This window comes from Dendrobates tinctorius, unplaced genomic scaffold (assembly GCF_039654945.1).
Source record: "Dendrobates tinctorius isolate UK_male_01 unplaced genomic scaffold, ASM3965494v1 ptg000154l, whole genome shotgun sequence".
Taxonomy (NCBI): Eukaryota; Metazoa; Chordata; class Amphibia; order Anura; family Dendrobatidae; genus Dendrobates; species Dendrobates tinctorius.
Window position 1 is genome coordinate 18,949,509 of NW_027361821.1, and position 23,409 is coordinate 18,972,917.

Sequence of the window (23,409 nt, forward strand, 5' to 3'; positions counted from 1 at the left end):
TCTTATTTTGTTTTAATTATTGTATTGTTAACGTTGTTACTTATGACTTGCGTTTTGAAACTGTTAAAACTGTAAAGCACTGCGGAATATGTTGGTGCTATATAAATAAAGATTATTATTATTCGATAGTCTTAGTTGTTTGCTCCCTGCTTAGCTTAATGAAAGATAAGAAATGCTCATAATTATTCATAGTTTCAGCAACTGCTACAAGCAGTCACCGCTACACTTGCCTCTAAGCAATATGACATCCTACTGATGCTACAGTTTTGACATTTTTATGAGCTTGGTTATAACTTCTCCGGCTTCACTTTTTCCAAACATAGGAAATGATTGTGTAGAGTCACCATACAGCTGTATGTACGCAGGATAAAACTGACATCAGTATCATGAACATCTGCTTATGATGTCATTATTCTGACAGAAAGAAAAGAATCAAGTTGAAAGAATGATTCCATGGAAATCCATGGAAAAGTACACAGCTGTGTCTATATCTAGCGCCATACATTTAATAGCCAGGATGATGGTGCATACAGGGTGCAAATATTTGTATTGGCAATGAGGAGTTAGATGGTTCAAGGACACTCATTATTGTGTTGTGCATTGGAGTGAAAGAGCAAGATTTCAATATGAATGCTAGGTGAATGAGAAGGACCATTTACATAAGGATTTTATTGGTTTGTAAGTAGGCATGGAATCATGGAAGCCATTGTATTACCTGGATTTGGTAATGGAGATTGTACTTCTAATGGAACCTCTCGCTGTGCTATTCATTTATCTTCATGGCTGTACCTTTAAATATAGATACAGTCACTACTGGCTATACTGAATCAGATCAAATATGGCAAACCATCATTTACAGTAGTCAATACACTATTTGCGAAGCACAGGCTACATACGGTACATTCATAAAACAGTTTTCAAGGGATCTGTATTGCCTGCATCTGCTACTTGTTCACTGAACTGGAGTATGATTAAAGGGTCATTCCCAACATTTGAAGTTATCTGAGCAGCATAGGTGGCAGCTTGCTAATCGCTGGAGGGACCTACAGTTAGGATAACCATAACTCGGCACCCAAAGCACCCCATAGATCCAGAGAATGAGGCTTTGCAATTCCCTGTCAAAATAGAACAGTGACTGTGCGTGCATGCTACGGCTGCATTAATTTTCTATGTGATTGCTGGTTAAAACAAATGCTGCACTCAACTATCTCTTGCAGTCCAACAGACAATGAAAGGAACTTGATTCTTACAGAGCATTTTAAAGCTCCATTCTCGAGATTGGTGGGAATATTTTGACTTGCATACAGATGCTGAAAAGACCTTTTCCAGAAATTAGGGTATGTTTCTACGTTCAGGTTTACATCAGGATCTGCTGTGGATTGGACGCTGTGTACAACCGCAGCGTTCAATCCACAGCTTCCAGATGTTACAGCATAGTGGAGGGGATTTTATGAAATCCCATCTCCACTATGCGTGCAGGGACACGGGTGACACACCCTAAATTACGGACATGCGGCATGTCTTTACAGACCGCAGCATATCTAAATAACTGATTATTATCTACTATATAATCATCAAATTCTGTCTGTCTGTTTGTAACGGAAATCCCGCGTCTCTGATTGGTCGTGGCCGGCCGGCCACGACCAATCAGCGATAGGCGCAGTCCGGCCGCGAATTGGCGCGGAATTTGAATGACGCATGCCACCGCTACCGTAGGGAGATCTGCGGCGCTAGCTAGACTGTTGCCGCAGGTCATCTCCTGCCGCAGCCGGGAGATGACCTGCGCAGTGCTCAATGTGTCTCCTCTCCTCCAGGCCCTGGGTACCATAAACCTGTAAAAAATAGAATTAAAACAAAAATAGCCCCCGGACTCTTTCCCTCCTCTCACCACGTGCTCGGCATCTTCCGGTCCCAGTAGTGCTTTGCGCGAAAGACCGCTGATGACGTCACGCTCTCAAGAGAGTGACGTCATCTCCGATCCTTCACGCTAAGCATTACTGGGATCGGAAGATGCCGGGAGTGTGGAGAGGAGATCAGGGGCCGTCGGAAGTTGAGAATAACCTTTTTTTTTAATTTTTTTAATTGTGCTTTACATTATATCTTTTACTATTGATGCTGAATAGGCAGCATCAATAGTAAAAAGTTGATCACAATTGTCAAACAATATGCTTGACAAGTGTGACCAACCTGTCAATCACATTCCAAGCGATGCTTCAAATCGCTTGGAATACGCTTGAATTTCGCACGCGAAAATCGTGTGAAAAATGCATGTTTTCCGCGGGAAAACGCATGCAAATTCGCATGTGTTTTTCCTGCGGCGGGTGTTGAGGAAATGCTCAGTGTGAGATCGCCGATCGTGGTGGATCATTTTGGACCATCTTTTGAACGTCTGTTTCCTGCTGGCCATATTCTAGAATACCCGATGCGTTAGAATCGGGCTACCATCTAGTTACTAATAATTATCTAAATAATATGGATAGGATGCGGTGATTCCGCATGTGTTCATTGCAAGGATGTCATTTTAAGGATAACAATAGAAATATGCCAGAAATGAGCCAGAAGTGTCCAGAAGGTATGCCTAACTCTGTTTAAATATACTAAATTTCTGTTAGCTCCACACATACCCTTACCATGCTGACATATGCGCTAATGGTTTTGCCTCCATTACTCCTAACCCTCCTTCGCTATCCACAGACTCCACCACCCTCTAACCAAGTAATAATCTCTCCTTCGCTTGCCCCCCTCCTGACCTCCTCCACTGACCTGCTCCTCAACCTCAGATCTCTCCTAATAACACACAAAACAAATCGCCCACTCTCCTCCTCCCACCTGCTCTGCCTCTCTCTGCTTCTCACAGCTGGCGACATATCTCCCAATCCTGGACCCCCGCAGCTCATACCTTTCATGATTACCCCCTTCTATCGCTCCAAATCCAATATAAACACCCAAAATCTTTCTAACCTCAAATACGTGCCCTTGATGCCCACCACCCAGCTCCCTCTCTCTGGATCACTCTGGAATGCCCGCTCTGTCTGCAATAAACTCCATGTGATTCACAACCTCTTTACCTCTCACAATTTTTCCTTCCTTGGCCTCACTGAAACATGGCTGACACCCTCTGACACCGCCTCCCCTGCTGCGCTATGCTATGGCGGTCTCCACTTCACTCCTCGCCCTGGCAACAGACATGGTGGAGGAGTGGGCCTTCTCCTTTCTTCCAACTGCACCTTCAACCCAATCCCACCTCTTCCTTCCCTTGTCCTCCCCTCTTTTGAAGTCCACTCTGTCCGCATCTACTCTCCTTACAACCTCCAAGTGGCTGTCATATACCGACCTCCATGCCCAACCACTGCCTTCATTGACAAATTCTCTACAAGGCTCCTTCACTTTCTCTCTGCTGGCATTCCCACCATCATCATGGGTGACTTCAACATCCCCATTGACACCCACCAGTCGGCAGCTTCCAAACTCCTGTCCCTTACTTCATCCTTTGGACTTACTCAGTGGTCCTCCTCAGCCACCCACACAGATGGACATACATTAGACCTGGTCTTCACCCATCTCTGCTCCCTATCTAACTTTACAACCTCCCCTCTCCCTCTATCTGACCACCATCTACTCTCTTTCTCATCACTGTCCTCCTCACTTGTCACCCATGTCCAGCAACACGCGCACCCCCTCAGAAACCTTTCACATCTAGACACTCACACACTCTCTGACTCTATCCTACCACTGTCCTCCATATCTTCACTCCACGACACAGACACTGCCACTGGTTTCTACAATGCCACTCTTGCATCAGCCATCGACTCGGTCGCCCCTGTCATGCATAACAGAGTGCGACGAATCAATAGACAACCCTGGCACAATAACACCACTAAAAAGCTTTGGCAAGCATCCAGAATTGCTGAACAGCGCTGGAAGAAAACGCATTCATAAGACGACTTCACTGCACTCAAACAAGCAACACTTCAAATCAGCTCTCACCTCTGCTAAACAGGCCTACTTTACATCCCTTGTATCTTCCTTATCCCACAACCCCAAACAGTTGTTCAATACTTTTAACTCCCTCCTCCGCCCACCACTGCCCCCTCCAACTTCCCTAATCTCTGCTGAGGACTTCGCCACGCACTTCAAAAACAAGATAGACCAAACATGGCAAGTCATTATTATTCAACCACCACAACCCCTTTGTATACCAGAGCAATGCCCAAACCCCATAACCTCCTTATCCAACATCACCGAAGGGGAGCTTGTTCATCTTCTCTCCAAATCACACCTCACCACTTGTGCACTCGACCCCATCCCAACCCCCCTCCTCCCCAACCTCAACACCACTCTTATCCCATCTCTAACCCACCTCTTCAACCTATCACTAACTTCCGGTACCTTCCCTTCTGCTTTCAAACATGCCACAATCACACCTATCCTCAAAAGCCAACCCTCGACCCAACTGCTATGTCCAGCTATCGCCCAACATCGCTGCTCCCATTCGCTTCCAAACTCCAGGAGCAGCACATCCATGCTGAACTTTCCTCCCATCTCTCATCTAACCTGCTCTTTGACAATCTACAATCTGGTTTCCACCCCCATCACTCCACTGAGACAGTCCTGACCAAAATTACTAACAACCTACTTACAGCCAAAGCCAACGGACAATACTCTATACTCCTCCTTCTAGACCTGTCCTCTGCCTTCAACACAGTTGACCACTGCCTCCTACTACAGATCCTCTCTTCCTAAGGCATCAAAGACTTCACCCTATCCTGGATCTCCTCATACCTCTCCAACCGCACATTCAGCGTCTCCCACTCCCACACTACCTCCTCATCCCACCATCTCTCTGTTGGAGTCCCCCAAGGCTCTGTTCTAGGACCCCTACTCTTCTCAATCTATACACTTGGCCTGGGGCAACTCATAAAGTCCCACGGATTCCAGTACCACCTTTATATCGATGATACTCAGATCTACCTCTCTGGCCCAGATGTCACCTCTCTGCTCTCCAAAATCCCAGAGTGTCTATCAGCCATATCCTCCTCCTTCTCCTCCCGCTTCCTCAAACTGAACGTGGACAAATCAGAACTGATCATCTTTCCCCCATCTCACAGATCTTCCTTACCATCACGCTTTCCCCCGTACCGGAGGTCCGCTGCCTCGGAGTAACCCTTGACTCTGCCCTGTCCTTCAAACCACACATGCAAGCTCTCTCCACTTCCTGCCGCCTCCAGCTCAAAAATATTTCCAGAATTCGTCCCTTCCTCAACCTTCACTCTACTAAAATGCTTGTGCATGCCCTCATCATCTCCCATCTTGACTACTGCAACATCCTTTTCTGTGGCCTCCCTGCTAACACCCTCGCACCTCTCCAGTCCATCCTTAACTCTGCTGCCCGACTAATTCATCTCTCTCCTTGCTACTCCTCTGCTTCTCCCCTCTGCAAGTCTCTTCACTGGCTCCCACTCCCTCAGCATGTCCAATTCAAATTACTAATGCTGACCTACAAGGCCATCTATAACCTGTCTCCTCCATATATCTCTGAACTAATCTCCCAATATCTTCCCTCATGTAATCTCGGATCCTCCCAAGACCTCATTCTCTCCTCCACACTTATTTGCTCCTCACCCAGCCGCCTCCAAGACTTCTCCCGAATAGCCCCCATCCTCGGGAATTCTTTGCCCCAGCACGTCTGGCTATCAACCACACTTGGATCCTTCAGACGGAACCTAAAACCCCATCTCTTCATGAAAGCCTACAGCCTGCAATGATCCCCGCTGCCTCCTCACCACTACTGGAGCTACCGCCTCACCATCACTCGAGCTGCTGCAACCCCTCAACCTACTGTTTCCTTCCCCACCATCCTGTAGAGTGTAAGCCTGCAAGGGCAGGGTCCTCTTTCCCCTCTATATCAGTCAGTGATTGTTAGTTTGCTTACTGTAAGTGATATCTGTAATTTGTATGTAACCCCTTCTCATGTACAGCACCATGGAATCAATGGCGCTATATAAATAAATATTAATAATAATAATAGTGCTAATCACAGCGCGTACAACAGAGGGTAGCACTTTGGGCGGAGCTGGGTTTCTGCTATGTCCAAAGTGCTGCCAGTATGCAGCGTGGAGACGTACCCTTAGGCTATGTGCCCAAATGCAGAAATGCTGTGGAATTGTCCGCAGCATTTTCACAACTCCCCGACGCAAGTGTTTTTAACTTGCAGAATGCTAGCGATTTCCAACGATTTGAAGCATCAGTGGTTTATCCCCACATATAGGGTATCATTGTACTCAGGACAAATTGCACAATTACTTTTGGGGTCCAATTTCTCCTGTTACCCTTGAGAAAATAAAAAAAAAATTGGACCTGAAGTAATTTTTTTGTGAAAAAAAGTTAAATGTTCATTTTTTTTTAAACATTCCAAAAATTCCTGTGAAGCACCTGAAGAGTTAATAAACTTCTTGAATGTGGTTTTGAGCACCTTGAGGGGTGCAGTTTTTAGAATGGTGTCACTTTTGGGTATTTTCTATCATATAGACCCCTCAAAGTGACTTCAAATGTGATGTGGTCCCTAAAAAAAATGGTGTTGTAAAAATGAGAAATCGCTGGTCAACTTTTAACCCTTATAACTTCCTAACAAAAAAAATGTTGGTTCCAAAATTGTGCTAATATAAAGTAAACATGTAGGAAATGTTACTTATTAAGTATTTTGAGTGACATGTCACTGTGATTTAAGGGCATGAAAATTGGAAAATTGCAAAATTTTCAAAATTTTTGCCAAATTTCTGTTTTTTTTCACAAATAAATGCAAGTCATAGCAAATTAATTTTACCCCAATCATGAAGTACAAAATGTCACGAGAAAAACAATGTCAGAATCACTGGGATCCATGGAAGTGTTCCAGAGTTATTACCTCATAAAGGGACAGTGGTCAGATTTGTAAAAATTGGCCTGGTCATTAACGTGCAAACCACTCTTGGGGGTTAAGGGGTGAAATTTCTTTGGTGATCTGAAACATTTAAATGTGACAAACTTGCAAAAGAATAGGAAATCAGGAAGGGGGCAAACACTTTTTCACACAACTGGATATTGAAAGTAGATCAAAACCAATTTGAGAACATAGCCTAAAGGCCCCGTCTCACATAACGAGATCGTTGAAGCGTTACAGAATTTGTGATGCAACAGTGATCTCGCCAGAGATCTCGCTACATGTGACACATAGCAGCGATCGCCCCCCCCCTCTGAATATTGCTGATCATGCTCAAATGTTCTGGGCCATTTTTTCATTGTTGGCGTCCCGCTGGCCAGCATGCCTCGCTGTGTTTGACGCCGACAAGCGACCTCTTTGGCGACGCAGAACTCAGGGACGCAGGCGGGAGTCATCAGAAAAGCTGCTGTGTGACAAGGTCCCAACGACCGCCGAGGTCGTTATATGGATCGCCGTATCGTTGCTGTGTCGTTGAAGAGATCTGCCTGTTTGGCAGCTTACTAGCGACCATGTCGCGACGCACCAGGGATCCTTACCAGGTCATATCGTTGTCGGGATCAGCTGGTGTGTCGCTATGTGAAGCGGCACCTTAAGACCAGCCATACAAATTCAATGGCTGTTATCCGATTGAGGGTTCAGCTGATCATTTGGCCGGCAGCCATCTCAGCCAGGTCTCTCACACACAGTATCACTTGTTCAGCCAATAAGAGTGCTGTTATCAGACATGCCTGGAGGCGATTTATCGACAGGAGATAGTACAGCCGGCAGTCTGATATCGGACATGCTGGATCAATATTTCCATGTTAACAAATTTTTGGGGGCTTCCATACACATTAAATTGTCAGTTGGACCTGTCAATATTGGCAGGTTTGTCCTACATTAGTCTAATGTATATGGGAGGTTTAGATTTATATCGAAATTGAAATTCAATCAGGACATATAAAACCTGCTTATATGCATGACCATGGCAATGTGACATTGCAGGGCCACTTTGTGTAGTAGGGATGGAAGTGTCAGTGACTGCTGCTTGGAGGAGACTTTTGACTGAAAAAACTGAATGGCCTTTTTTAAGGCTTATTCAATTATTCTCTAGGCAATAAATGCAACAGGCAGAAAGAAAAAGGAATTGATAAAAACAAAAAGTAAGTCACTTATTTATTTCTGGTAAATCCTAGAAAAGAAGTCAGCTTTTTGTATGATGTCTCCAGCACATGTTCTCATGCTGAGAAGGCTGACAAATTTCTGCATCATTCCTCAAATCCTAATCCAATCCAATAAATGGAGGAAAGGGCTAGTATCATTTTGGACGTCCTTACTGTCAATTTATATTCTATTGGGAAATATTGCTGCAGACTTGCATAAGCTGTGTATGTGCACCTTACATCAGTTCATTCTGTGCCAAGCACAAGCTAGAGGTCAGACCTCACTATATTATATCCATTTATATAGGAACATTTCAGCAATTTACCTTTTGTTACATTGCAATTTTTTTTTATATTGTGTATTTGCTTTTGTGATAAGATACTTTGTAGCTCTCCGAGTGCTTTCTAATGATTGGAGTGGTGGAATACTGTATTTACTAGCATACACACAAACTGATACAACCGCACTCCACAAAATCAATTTTTTTATCTGAAAAAATTATAACAGGTACATGTCATACGTGTTTTGACTGTTGCTACTCTTTATCATAGAAGGCGGTAGCGCTCAAAATGCTTATGATATGTATCAATTTTATTTTATTTTTTTCAAAGAAAGAAGTTTACTTTCTGGAGTGCTGGATTTTCTGAAAACTTTATGTAGTTTGACTTGGAGCCAGTGAGAAATCCAGAGGACCTATCATATAAGGGACACAGACTTGCGTTCGTGGGCTTAAAGCACCACTCCAGCATTTAGTTTTTTTATTGCAATGGTGCTTCTAATGCAAGGTCCCTGCCCCTGGTCTTATACTCACCCATTCGCATTTTCACCTTCTATCATTTTAGCTCCCTTCGGTCTCCAGCAGTTTGTGACTTCCCGCTGTGCCATTGTTTCATGGAATGAGATGGAGGTTATATAAGAGGAGGGCAGGACGGTAGTCACAGCTGAGGACACCGGGGCTCTGGTGTCCTGACCTCCTCCTACAGAAATACCTTCAGCATCTACCAGTGTACCTGTTCTTGTTGCTGGTCCACCGTCAGGGATTCCACTGCGGTGCGACCCAGCTCCTGCACACTTGATTCCAGTGCATGAAGATGAAATAACGGACACAGATACCGGTTCTGATGCATAATCAACACTTTTACTTTCTTCTTCAACGGTCCCGGACACATCAGTTACATCACAGTCCACACAGCATTCCTTCTGTTCTTTCCCTTTCTTACTTTCTTTGCCCTCATGTATATTACGGGGTAGTAGCGCCCTTGGCAGTACCGCAGCTTCACTACTGTAGGACCTCAGTACATAGGGGATCCCGCTCATCCATTTTGCCCTGGACTTGCCAGCTTCAGCCCTATTGAGAATCTGCCACATCATGAACATTCTGCACCCTGATCGACTTTTGGACGTTTCCTTCTTCGTTCCTGCTGTTGACATGAACTGTAACTTCCCGGGGTGCTCTGGTCTTATCCAGCACCCATCTGACTGTGCCCATGCTTCTTCAGTTAACAACATTGTGTAGCTGCTATGTTGTCCTGGGCTTAGAGCCCTTGTGGACCTGTCGGGTGTGCTCGCCCTTCTCCCTAATTCCTACAACCTACACTAGCGTAACCCACAGCAGCTCCTACTATAATTAACTATGTGTGTGCTCTTACTAAACATCTAGAAATGTTGTGAATTCATTTTCCCCTCCATCACTGAGGCCTGGTGAACTCCCTATTCTAGTGAAGGAAGGTAGTGAGCCTGATTATCAGGCACCTGGGACTAATGAAGACGATTGGCTGAGTGGAGTCACTGACTGGATTTAAGGCAGCCTACGCCCTTTCTGCCCTGCGGGTGATTTCTCTGTGGACTCTTGGACACCAGTCTGATTCCTGCTCTCCTAAAGCTAAGTTTTCTGTTTTGCCTTTTTGCATCTAAGATTTGTTTTTGTTTTTCTTGCTTTTTGGATTCTGCCACTCCCTGCTGGAGTGTGCAGTGTTCCTTGAGCTCTGTCTTCTGAAAGTACCTGAGTGCTGATTTAGTTTTTGAAGCTTAGTTGCTTCAGGGCCATTTTTATATCATCGTGTTGGCTTTTGTCTCTGATAGGGTTTTGGCAGATTGCAGACAGCAGCCTTCCTATCCGTTCCTATCTAGGTAGTTTTTGGGCCCCGTCTTTGCTCAGCCTGTCTTTCTGTCTGTGTAAGTGTTTTCATCTTGCTTCACCGTCATTATATGTGGGGGCTGCCTATTGCTTTGGGGTCTGCTCTGGGGCAGTTAGATTTCCCCTTTCCTTCTTTATGCCTATGTATCTCTCCGGCTGTGATCGAGGGGTCTAGGTCATCGTAGGAACCCCCCACGGCTACTGCTAGTTGTGTTGATAGGTTCAGGGGTCTGCAATCTGATAGTTGCCAACTTCTCTGGTTTTCAGGACTTAGATAGCATTTCTGTTTTTGCCTCCTACGGTGACTCAATCATAACATAGAAACTTCCTACAGCTATACCTATCAATGACCCTCTAGTATGCCCCGTCTAGTGGCACGTTCCAATACTACACTTACCCTTATCTTATGAACTCTATACTATAAGTGCCCTCCTCTAATATTCCCAAAGGAAGCACTATCTTACCCTAATCTGTACTGAAATTCCATGCAATACAATAGTCATAGTAAAGCATAATATATTACAGTATGTACAGTATGGTAACTCAATGTGGCAATACCAATAAGACAGTCGGTAATACACAGCCGTGTAGCAGTACCGAAGCATAACAGTATATTTACATTAATGCACTTAAAGAGGAGGAGGCAATAAAGGGATGTTCTATCCCAATCCCCTACATTCACAACTCAACACTAGTCTATGAGAGCCTCTTACTGGCCTCTTTCTGGCTCTCATAGACGTGCACAGAGAGCTTGTCATGTAGCTTCTGATGGTTACAAGATGTTACTGTGGGACCGGAGTGGCCGCGAAAGAAAGGTGAGGGTGAGTATAAGATGGAGGGCAGGTATGTTAGTTTAGTAGCACCACTCCAGGATGGAAACCCCCCCTACTGGAGTGGTGCTTTAACATTAAGTGTTAAGTTCCTTAAGTTGATAAAATATATGTAAACATTGAATGTATACATTTTGAACTGCATTACTGTTATATAAGCTATGGTCCGAAATTACTAAGATTGGCATTTCTGACTCCAGTTTTAATGAGGGACGTGAAGTAATAAGATGCACCAAATTCAGTAAGTGGCACTTGACACTTAATGAATCAGGTGCATCTTATCAGTACCATGCACCTCTGTGCGCCTCACTAGAAATGTTACTCCAGTTAGGAACTGGAGTAACATTTCTGGCTTAAGAAACGCCACCACTTTCCCTGTATTTGATGGGTTGGTGTAGCTATGCAGTGTCTTACCCCTGGCTTCCCTTCAGCTATATCCATTATGGAGGAGCTGCACAAAAACGTTGCCATTTTTATGTCAGTTTCAAGCAACACCGCATTGTTCAAAAATTTAATGACTGTACAAAGTGTTTTGCACTAGTTTTCTGGCATAAATACTTTGATGCATTGGCCCCCATATCTATAAAGCTTGAGTTACCTAGTACACATTTTGATCAAACTGTGTGAGCCCATCTACCAGCAGCAAGGCAATCTCTTTACATAGAAAGCTGCACTACAAGACTTACCGCCCATGGGCCTAGGACTACAAATTTAAGGGGCAGCCATATGTACAAGAAGTCATAACCCCACAAATGTACACTGCAAAAACAAATTTGACAAACACCTTCAATTTTTCCAGAATATTATAGTTAGATATATACATTATTGAAAGTTATTAGAAGTCATTACTATACCATGGCTACAACATAGGACTTTAGGAAATTATAATATTTGTGCATAAAGTATAATTACGCAAATCGCTTCAATTGTCAAAAATTGTATAGAAAAAGTAATTGTTTGGTAGACGATAAAGTCTTATGTCATTTGTGGACTTTACAATGACAGACAGTATGGATGCAGCTACATCTGCATTCTAAGAGCGTTTCACTACTTACAATAAGTCTAGTGTGGAAGCTGCAAAAGCCGCTTGTTCCTGACGCCTCTTGGTGATTTTCGTTCTACCAGGGGCTGTCAGAAAAACAGAGTTTGTTTATTTTGAGACTAGATGGAACGGATCCAAGCAGATACACAGTAGCAAAGGAAGGAAGTAATTGTGTTGTATTGTTCTGCAATGCTCATTGCTCAAAGTGGGAAAGTCAGAGAAAAGGAAGTTGTTGAATTTGAAGGAGGAAAATGAATGTCCTGGAACAGTCGTCACATTGGTCCATTTGCTATTATTAATGAGAGTATTGTTTGACATTAATTACAAAGGAAAGGATTGTTCAACTGCACAACTGATTTAATGCAATTTGATTTAATCCCCAAGCATTTACCACGGAAGAGGTGAAGATTTACTAATTTTTACATTCAAACTTTTGCAAGCTGATATAATATATTTTTTTGCAATGGACAGGTTGCTTAAAAAGAGTCTTCTATCATCTAAAATTGACAATATAGACTAAGCATGTAGAAGATATAGATTCTATAAAAACTGCACCTAAGGCCTGTTTCACACTCCCGTTTTTTGTGATCAGTTGAAATCCGCCAAAGATGGAAAACATGTATTTTTGTGATAACTCACCGTAAAATCTTTTTCTCCGAGATGCTCATTGGGGGACACAGATAGTATGGGTGTATGCTTCTGCCGCTAGGAGGCTGACACTAAGTGAAAAAAGAGGTTAGCTCCTCCTCCGCCGTATACACCCTCGACCCTATTGCGGGCGGAAATCAGTTTGGTGCCAAAGCAGTAGGAGGACAACAAAATCAGCCTTAATACAGGTACAACATGTCCAAAACACCACCCTTATATCAAATTAGTAAATGCATATAAATTTAAAAAAAAACAAGAGCAAACTGGCTAATAGGGTGGGTGCTGTGTCACCCAATGAGTGTCTCGGAGAAAAGGATTTTTTACGGTGAGATATCACAAAAATCGATGTTTCTCCTTCGCCTCATTGGGGGACACAGATACTGTGGGACATCCTAAAGCAGTCCCTGGGTGGGAGATTGACTTACCGATCCAAGCTACATGCACCTCTTGTTTAAAGGTGCGCCACCGCTGCTTGGAGAATCCTACCCAGGCTCGCATCCGCTGAGGCCTGAGCATGAATATTATTATGTTTGACAAATGTGTGAAGGCTGGACCAGGTTGCTGCCTTGCATACCTGTTCCATCGAAGCCTGGTGCTGAAGCGCCCAAGAGGCGCCCACTTCCCAAGTAGAGTGCGCTCTGATCCCTGCTGGAATCGGCGTGCCTCTAATGTGGTAGGACTCCTGAATAGTCAAACGAATCCATCTGGCTATGGTCGACTTTGAGGCAGCGAGTCCCTTCCTGCGCCCTTCAGGGAGCACGAACAGCGTGTCCTTCTGATGAAAGGGTGCTGTCCTCGACACGTACCTCCGGAGGGCTCTTACCAGGTTTAACGTGTGAAGAGCCTTTTCCACACGGTGCACCGGTGCTGGACATAATGAAGGCAAGACAACATCTTCATTAATGTGAAAAGAGGACACGACTTTAGGCAGAAAAGGAGGGGCTGGTCTGAGCACCACCTTATCCTTATGGAAAGTGAGGGACGGGGCTTGGCAGGATAGGGCTGCCAGTTCTGAAACCCGCCTGATAGAAGTGATGGCCACTAGGAACACCACTTTCCAGGAAAGGTACCTCAAGGAGATATCCTGAAGCGGTTCAAATGGAGCTTCCTGCAGAACACTTAGGACCAGGTTAAGGTCCCATGCGTCCATAGGTGCCTTATAGGGAGGTACGAAGTGGGAGACTCCCTGGATGAAAGTCTTCACCTGCAGATTAGTAGCAATTCTGCGCTGGAACAGGAGGGATAAGGCCGATATTTGTCTCCTGAGGGAACATGGGGCTAAGCCCGAGTCTAGGCCCGACTGGAGAAAAGTCAAGATGTTGGGGATCGAGAATCTCAGTGGAGAAACACCGCGGCCTCGACACCAAGCAAAGAACACCTTCCAGGTGTGGTGGTAAATTCGTGCTGAAGCAGGCTTCCAGGCGCTAATCATTGCAGCGACCACCTTGCTCCCGAACCCTGCCTGGGTTAGAATCCAAGATTCAACGGCCATGCCATCTAGCACAGGGCCCCTGAGTTCGGGTGGCAAATTGGCCCTTGAGAAAGTAGATCTGGGCACTCTGGCAGGCGCCAAGGAACATCGGCGAGTAGCTGCATTAGATCTGTGTACCATGCTCGACGGGGCCAGTCTGGGGCCAGCAGAATCGCCGGAACCCCTTCCGTCATCCAGATAAGGCAAGGCAACTATGCCTCAAGAATGCAGTATGGCCATGACAACTGCCATAACCTTTGTGAACACTCTGGGAGCCGTGGCTAGCCCGAAGGGTAGTGCTACGAACTGAAATGTAGTTCGCTGATGGCGAAGCGTAGAAATCGCTGATGAGGAGGAAAGATGGGAATATGCAGAAATGTGTCCCAGATATCCATTGAGGCCACGTATTCTCCCTGCTCCATGGCCGATATGACTGACTGGAGAGACTCCATCCGGAAATGTCTGATCCTGATTAATTTGTTCAGAAGCTTCAGGTCCAAAACAGGCCAGACAGACCCGTCCTTTTTGGGAACCACATAAAGTTGGAATAGAACCCCTGATTTTTTTTGTGTTCCGGCACTGGAACAATGACTCCGCTGTGCTGGAGCAATTTGATGGCTCCCAATAGAGCCCTTGCCTGGGCATCCACCCTGGGAAGCCGGGAAAGAAAAAACCGTCTTGGAGGGTATCTGACAAATTCTATTTTGTAACCTGAGGCCACCAATTCCTTTACCCATGCGTCGTGAGTGACATTGGCCCAGAAATGGAAAAACCAGAGTAGGCGGCTGCCCACCTTGCTGGTGTCGTCTGGTAAAGGCCTCGAGTCATTTGGCCAACGATCTTTGGGATCTAGATGCCCTCGATCTGGGCTGCTGAATACAGATTCTCCCCAATGGGTTGGCTCTATATGAGACCTGCCGCTCTCTATCCTGGTTGGGGCGGCCTGAGGTGGCGGAATTGGCCGCTGTAGTCCACCCGGTGTTGCGAAAGGCCCGAAAACGTGCCTGAAACGAGTGACGAAAAAGCGGTTTGACCTTTTGTTGAAGGAGAAACCCGCTCTTTCCTCCAGTGGAGTCGGAGATAAGTTGATCCAACTTCTCCCCAAATAGGCGACCGCACTGATAAGGCAGGGAAGTCAAGGACATCTTAGAAGAAGAATCGGCTCGCCATGTCCTTAACCATAGGGCTCTTCTGATAGAAATTGCATTAGCGGCAGCAAGTGCCGAGCAATTGGCGGCATCCAAAGACGCATTGATTACATAGTCTCCGGCCATCACCATCTAACCTGCGACCTCCGAAATCTCTGCAGGTAGATCCTGCTCCTGCGCGACCTTGATTAATGTTTCTGACCATGATATTATAGCCTTGGCTACCCAAGTTCCTGCGAACAAGGGAGCGACCCTGATGCCTCATATACTGAGCGAGCTAAGCTCTCTATAAGGCGATCTGTGGGATACTTAATCGAGGAAACACTAGGGACGGATAGCAGGGTCTTAGTGGCTAGGCGCGAAACTGGAGGATCCACCAACGGGGATTTCATCCATCTTTTACGGAGGTCCGGAGCAAACGGATACCTTGTTTCGAGTGCCTTTTGACCCGAGAAACGCCTGTCTGGACGCTCTCTGTGCCGCTGCACTATGTCCTCAAACTCCGGGTGAGAGGAAAAAATTCTGTGCGGGCGCTTCACTCGCTTAAATGCCACTTTATGCCCCGTAGCCACTGCGGGATCATCCTCAATCCCCAGGATCTGATTGACGGCTTCTATGAGGCTGTCCACTGTTTCACGTGACCCTGGAGTGTCCAGGTCAAGGGGCTCATCTGAGTCGCAATCTGAGCTCTGCTCGCTATCAACCACTGGTGACGGGGAGCAAGAAGCAGAGCTTACGGATGCCAAGGCACCGGATGGACTGGGCGACACCGTGTAGATCCGTTTCCTCCGGGTCTGCCTGGAGAGAGAGCGGCCCCTGCAGGCCGGAGACTTTTGTGAGGTGGAGGTTCCCTCTAAGGCTGGCGAGCCATTGTCCCTGCCCCTATCTGGGGCTTGAAGGGACTCTATTGCTCTCGTAAGCGACGTCATGGACTGTGACAGTGATAGGGCCCACTCCGGGGGATTTGACACATTGACTAACCGAAAAAACCCTATTAAAATATAACTTTTATTTATACTTTTTATTATTTTTGTACTTAATAAAAGTTATATTTTAATAGGGTTTTTTTCAGTTAGTCGGTTATAGGTAACCCTTGTTCACATTATACTTGTTAGTTGGATTTGACACATTGGGCACGGTCGCAGGGGAGGGCTCCTGGGTGCGTTCGGATTCGCAGGCTACACATAATCACTTGCTCTGCGCCCACGGAAACGCAGCCCGACAAGAGATGCATGCAGCGTAAAAGAACGTGTGCGTCTTTGCTTTTTCGGACATGCTGTATCTGTCCGCTGCTGGGGATGTGGGGAGGAGGTAGCACCTCGTTTTCCCTGTAGCGTGGCCTCTCGGACAGCACTTACCCCAATCCTGCACCCCCCGTCATGGCTGCTTCCTTCAAATTGCTCGCCACCAGCTGTGGGAGTGAGCCAGCATGTAAAACTGCTCTAGGGGCGGTGCTTCCGTTCTGCGGCCTAGCCGCCCTCCGAAGCCGGGGCCTAAATTTCTTCGCCAGAAGTGACGCGCGGCCCCAGGGGCGGGACTTCCGGCCGTGGCCTAGCTTCAGCTGAAGCCGCGGCCTCAATTTTTCCCCTACCTGACCGGGGGGGCGCGGTACACAAAAAACATGGCGCCACTAACTGTGCGGCGCCGCCTGACGGATCCAGCCACCCTCAGCCTTGCATGGCGGGTGGCTTCCACCAGCTGGGGGCTACAGCCCTGAGATCTTTGTAGGAGCACTCCCAGACCCTCTCCTCACCAATGATCCTCTTCAGCCTGAGCGCAGGTATGTGAGGGGGCCTTGATAAAATAGGACGGTGCAGGTACCCTAGCTCCACCTAACACCTTCAGGGGGTGAGGAGAGGGACCGTCCGCCACCTTGCAGCACCGCAGTCTAAGCATTGGTGGAGCAGTGGGGGCTGCACGGACTAGTCTTGTGCCTCTGTACAGCTCATGGTTTCAATACCTAGGGGTGGCCAGAGCTAAGTCCGGCATTGTGTCCCACGACGCGGGAGAGGATACGTGGAGGGACACTCGCACGTACTCGCCCGTTGTTGGTTTGGGGAAATCGGACCCTTTCAATAGGATCCGTTGCCCCTGTCACATCTTCATGGAAAAAGACGAAAAAAGTCTAGAGAAAAAAACAGACGTGTGCCTCCACGGGCACTAAGCAAAAAACTAATTTCCGACCGCAATAGGGGCGAGGGTGAATACGGCGGAGGAGGAGCTAACCTCTTTTTTTCATTTAGTGTCAGCCTCTTAGCGGCAGAAGCATACACCCACAGTATCTGTGTCCCCCAATGAGGTGAAGGAGAAAAACGGATCCGTTTCCGTTTTGGATCAAACGGATGTCAGCGGACCGTTTTTTGGCCGGATCCGCCAAAGTTGAAAAGGGCAGGAAATTTAAAGGAACCGCGGTCAGAGAGAGAGAAAGAGAGAGAGAGACTTTTTACGCCGCTGCCAGAATGATATTCAGGGTTAAAATGCTTCTCTGAGCAAATGTTCTGGGCATGTGCACTTGCAAAAAGCGGACCGCCACTACAAAAAAACGTTTCAGAGTCTGTCTGCTCCGCCCGGGAGACGCTACAATTCAAACGGATCCGTCCAAAAACGGATGCAAAGGACGTCCGTCAGTTAAAATCCGCCGCTAATGCAAGTCTATGGGGGAAAAAAACAGATCCACCAAAAAAGGGGCGGATCCGTTTTTTCTAAAACTGGCGGATTTTGACTGATGTCCAAAAACGCAAGTGTGAAACAGGCCTAAAACGCAGGCACAGTCAGCAGGGAGGCACCAGTCCCGGGTATCTATCAGGGGTCAGCATTTTTCCACACTCGACAATGAGATTAGGCCCATCTCCAAGCCAGTTGATAAACTGACAGCCGGCTCGAAAAACATGCAACAGGCTGGTTCCCTGAATTCAACTAAAATCATATCTTTCAGGCACTTCTGAAGCCAAGGTGATGTACAGCAGCATGATGAGGTCACATTTTCACAATGTAGATGTTACTCCTGCACCACTGCGGAGATGAGATGGAAAGGTAAGCACTCCAATGGAGCTGAAGAAACTGTTTTAGTAAGGGTGGTGGTGTACAGAGACTGGATAATGGGAGGGGGCAGTGGCTGTCATAGACTTGTAGTGAAAATTCCAGTGCCCTCCATGAAACACTGGAGCTGTCGACAGGTCACTTTTGCCAGAGACCATCGGGAGTGATGCTGGAAACAATGATGCAAGTGAGTATCAGACAGGGGGGAGGTGACTAACATTTAAAGCACCACTCCAGTGGTGCAGTAAAAAAAAACCCATTAGAGTGGTGCTTTAAATACTAAGCTATTTCCTCTAGAAGCACAAACTTTAATTGCGCTAAGATGTATTCTTGAACTATAACTATGTCTATAAATCATTTTCACAGTTTTCCCATGTCCAACTTGTGAAGTTTGCACAAAAATTGCGGAAAAAAGTTATGCAAAATGAAATTTATTTTTTGGCAATTAAAAGAAGCAAACAAGCAAAAGAAAAAAAACCATTTCTAATTAATGCTTAACCCTTTAGTGACAGAGCCAATTTTTTATCTTAATAACCAAGCCATATTTTACAATTCTGACCACTGTCATTTTATGTGGTAATAACTCTGGAGTGCTTCAATGTATTCCACTGATTCTGAGAATGTTTTTCGTGACATATTGTACTTCATCAAGAAAGGCACATCCAGCCCATGAATGGCAGTGCTTCCCAGGACTCACATCCAAAGATGATATTTCATTTTTTTTTTTTATTTGATAGGTTAAAAAAGAGGAGATACAATGTGTTTCAGATACAGTGTATATCCTTCATCAGGTATCATAAAAACACAGTACAAATCCTAATACTATAAAATTCAGTTACTCTTATGTATGGCAGCAACCTTTTATCCCAGTCTCAAAAACTTGATTTAGGGTGTGGACCAAGTTCAGGAACACACCCACTGATTGATGCAACCTTGACAACATAGATGCAAGAAGAAGACAAAAAAAAACCAGAGGAAAAAAAAACAGAAAAAAAGGCAACGTTCAAACTCTCTCTATGATATCATTCAATCCATTTGGATATAATGTTCCCAGACGATATATCCAAAACGTTTCTTTCCGGTTTAAAAGAGCATTCCTATTTGCAACACCAGAGGGTATCTGCTCCACCGGAGTTACTTTTATGTTAAAAATTTTGTTATGTTTAATTAGCAGATGCCTTGAGAGACTTTATTTTAAAAAGCCGTTTTTGCTCTATTTCTGTGACCATTAATGCGGGACCGCAGTGTCTGCACAGTGCGTCCCACATATTGCAAACCACAACTGCATGTGATTACATATACAACAAAATCACTGCTACAGGTGAGTCTTTGTGTAATCTCAAAGACCTCCCCAGTACTATTACATTTGATAGTTTTAGCCCCGTGATCTAGGATCCCACAGGTACAACATTTTTTAGAGGTGCATTTAAAAACTCCGGTTCCTTGAGAAACACCACATAAAATTTGATCAGTACTTTTTTTTAATGTTTTTTCCTTTTGAATCAAACTGTTTTTTTTTAATTTACTGGGGGCCACCAAATTTTTCAGTTTTCCCCTTCTATATGTAATCCCTGGTTTATCAGGGAGATGTTTTCCCAAAACAGGGTCACGCTTCAAGATGTACCAATATTTTGAAAGCACAGTTCTTATGACTTTATTTCCCCTATTGAATGTTGTCACAAAATTCAGTTTCCAGTGATCACTTTTTTCTTTACCAATGGTCAAATTATCCCCCTTCCTATTTTTTCCTTTTAAACAGTCCTCCTGTGTTTTTACTTTGTTATCCCTATATGCACTATTTATCAAATTTTTTGGGTATCTTTTTTCCTTAAATTTTCTTTTTAGAATTTTAGACTGAGCTACATAATCAGATTCTCTCGTACAATTCTTTCTTATACGAAAAAATTGGCTGTGGGGTATATTAACCTTCCACTTCTTGTAAAGTGCACTGTTGAAATCTAAAAAGCCGTTTGAATCCACCTTTTTAAAGTGGGTTTTTGTAATAATTTTTTTCCCACTATGGCTGATCTCTAGATCAAGAAACACCATTTTTTCTTTATTAATTTGTGATGTAAAGGTAATCCCCCAGGTGTTATTATTGAGCTCCTTTATTAACTGTGCTGCTTCCTACTCTGTCCCCTTCCATATAATAATCAGATCAATGAAGCGCTTATAAAGCCTTATTTTGTCATTGAAAACAGGCTTAGAGAGTGACGATGAGGACTCGAATCGCCCCATAAAAAAGTTTGCGAAACTTGGCACGACTCGAGTCCCCATCGCGGTGCCGAGCAACTGTAAATACAGTATGCCTTCAAAAATGAACACATTGTGTTCAAGAATGAATTTAAGACCTTTTAACAGAAAATCTCTTTGTTCAGGGAGCATCTCTGTCTTTGCTAAATAAAAACCCACCACATTTACCCCCATTTCGTGATCTATGTTGGAATATAATGAATTTACATTCAACGAGATAAAGGAATAGTTATCTTCCCATTCAATATACCTCAGTTCCTCGATTAATTGTGTGGAATCTCTCAAATATGAAGGAAGAGACTTTACTAGATCTTGTAAAAACAAGTCAACCATGGCGTTATTTTATCATTTACCAAAATTGCATAAGAACCCTGAAAAACCACCTGGCAGACCGATTATATCAGGAATTGGGTCTTTGACTTGTCATCTTTCTCATTATATTGACTTATTTTTACAAGATCTAGTAAAGTCTCTTCCTTCATATTTGGAAGATGATATGTGGCTTGTCACCTGCGACGTGGAGTCCCTCTACACGTTGATAGATCACAGCCACGGGATGCAGGCTGCACAATTCTTTTTAAATATGACCAATTTTGATCCGGCATTAACGCGATTCATCTTGAATCTTCTTAATTTTATTTTGACTCATAATTATTTTGTATTCAAGGACCGCCCCTTCGTACAGCTCCAGGGAACAGCTATGGGGGCATCTTGTGCGCCCTCGTACGCTATTTTGTTCCTGGGGCTGTGGGAGAGGAATGCGGTCTTTGATACACCAGGTCATAGTTCTGTTGTATCGTGGCTGCGGTATATCGACGATGTACTTTTCATCTGGCAGGGCTCCACATCACGGCTTGACAAATTTTTGGGCCACCTAAATGACAATATATACAACATAAAGTTAACTTGGAAGTATAGTCAGATTTCTATTGATTTCTTGGATCTCCGAATTTTCAAATCGGATGATGGATCTATCTGTACCGATATCTTCCGCAAGACGACCGCGACAAATGCACTTTTACATTTTTCATCCTCACATCCTCCAAAACATAAAAGTTCGATTCCCATCGGACAGTTTTTACGAGCACGCCACATCTGCTCTAATGACTCTATGTTCTTAAAACAGGCAAGAGAATTGCAACACAGATTTAAAAATTGAGGATACCCTAATAGGGATATCACCCGTGGCTACTCTCGTGCCTTTAATATCGATAGAACTAGTCTTCTACTGAAACAACAATTTAATAAAAATAAGACCAGAGAAACCAAACCGAGATTCATTACAAAGTTTAATGCTAATTGGTCAGAGATCAACCAAATCTTTAGAAAACATTGGCCAGTCCTATTAACGGACAAGAATTTACAAAAACAATTGACTCCATATCCATCTATAACATGGCATAAGTCACAGACCCTGGGAGACATGTTGTGTAGGAGCCACTACACCCCCCCAAAAAAATCTTTTATCCAATAACTTAAAAGGTCCTCCCTGGGGCTGCTTCCCGTGTGGTGACTGTTCAGCCTGTCGTTTTATTATTAGAACTAAGGACTTTACAAATACTGCAGGTGACAAGAAATATAAAATAGTACACCACATAACGTGTAACACGGAGGCTATTATATATCATGCCAGCTGCCCTTGCGGCCAGATATACATAGGGATGACTACAAGACCCTTTAAAGTCTGTATACAGGAACATGTGACTGTAATCCCAGGGGGCTCATTGTCCGTGGGATTGACCGTGTCTATATGGGTATACGCGGTGGCAACCTCAGGAAAAAACTCCTTCAAAAAGAGACACGATGGATGGTGACATTTGACACTTTGACCCCTAAAGGCCTCAACGAGGCCATCAGTTTCAAGTCCTTTTTGTATTTTTATTTCAGTGAGGGCACATATGGTTTTAATTTTCTTGCTTGTTGTGTATGTATATATAGTAATAATCCTTTCTTGTTACAGGTGGTAGCTACTGTATATTGATCTTTTTTCAAATTTTCTTCTGGATTCATCCCAATCGTTGTGAAGAACTTTATCCACTGATGACCATGCGGAATGTCAAAGAAATGTCATCAATTTATTTCTATTCTGTTTATCATGTATATTTTGTCCATTTTTTGACTAACTGTATTGTCCATTATGTTTACATCTTTTTAAATGTGATAGCGACATAATCTTATGTATAATGTCTCTAGTTGTCAATGTGCTTTTGCTCACTGCTTTAGAATACCACATTTAATGATAATAAATAATATATTATGTCTGATAGCATCATGTATGACTTACTGATACTTTGATGTATATATCATCCATCTTCCTTGCAGAGGAGGAACGATCATATGCATTATCGCGTGTACATATTTATACATATATATGCATGTGTGCGTATATGTACATATATTTAATATGGTACACTATTGGCATCATATAAGTGTCTATTTACCTCTGCATATATATATATATATATATATTATCATTTATTTGGATAATAAATTAATACTAAACTTTACACATGTATGAAGATGGTAATATGATGGTATCTATGGATGTTTACATAATAATATCAATAGGCTAGCCCCTTTCTTTTGTTTATAAGGTAAGATACAAAGCCCCTTTTCATACTCTGTGCCATGTATGCCTTATATTTAACTTGACTTTGTTTTTGGGCCATTTAATGTATTATACTTATATATTATATACGTTGAGGCATATGTGGGCTAT

At 44.2% G+C, this 23,409-nt stretch overlaps 1 long non-coding RNA gene across 1 annotated transcript in view; it reads left to right on the forward strand.

Moving 5' to 3' along the window:
• Positions 1 to 22,932, forward strand: part of LOC141050863 (uncharacterized) — a 90,766-nt gene extending 67,834 nt beyond the window's left edge. Inside the window, exons 3-4 of the long non-coding RNA XR_012220545.1 lie at positions 18,334 to 18,431; positions 22,651 to 22,932. This is a non-coding gene — a long non-coding RNA (uncharacterized lncRNA). The remainder of the gene's footprint in view (positions 1 to 18,333; positions 18,432 to 22,650) is intronic.
• The last annotated feature ends 477 nt before the right edge of the window (positions 22,933 to 23,409 follow it).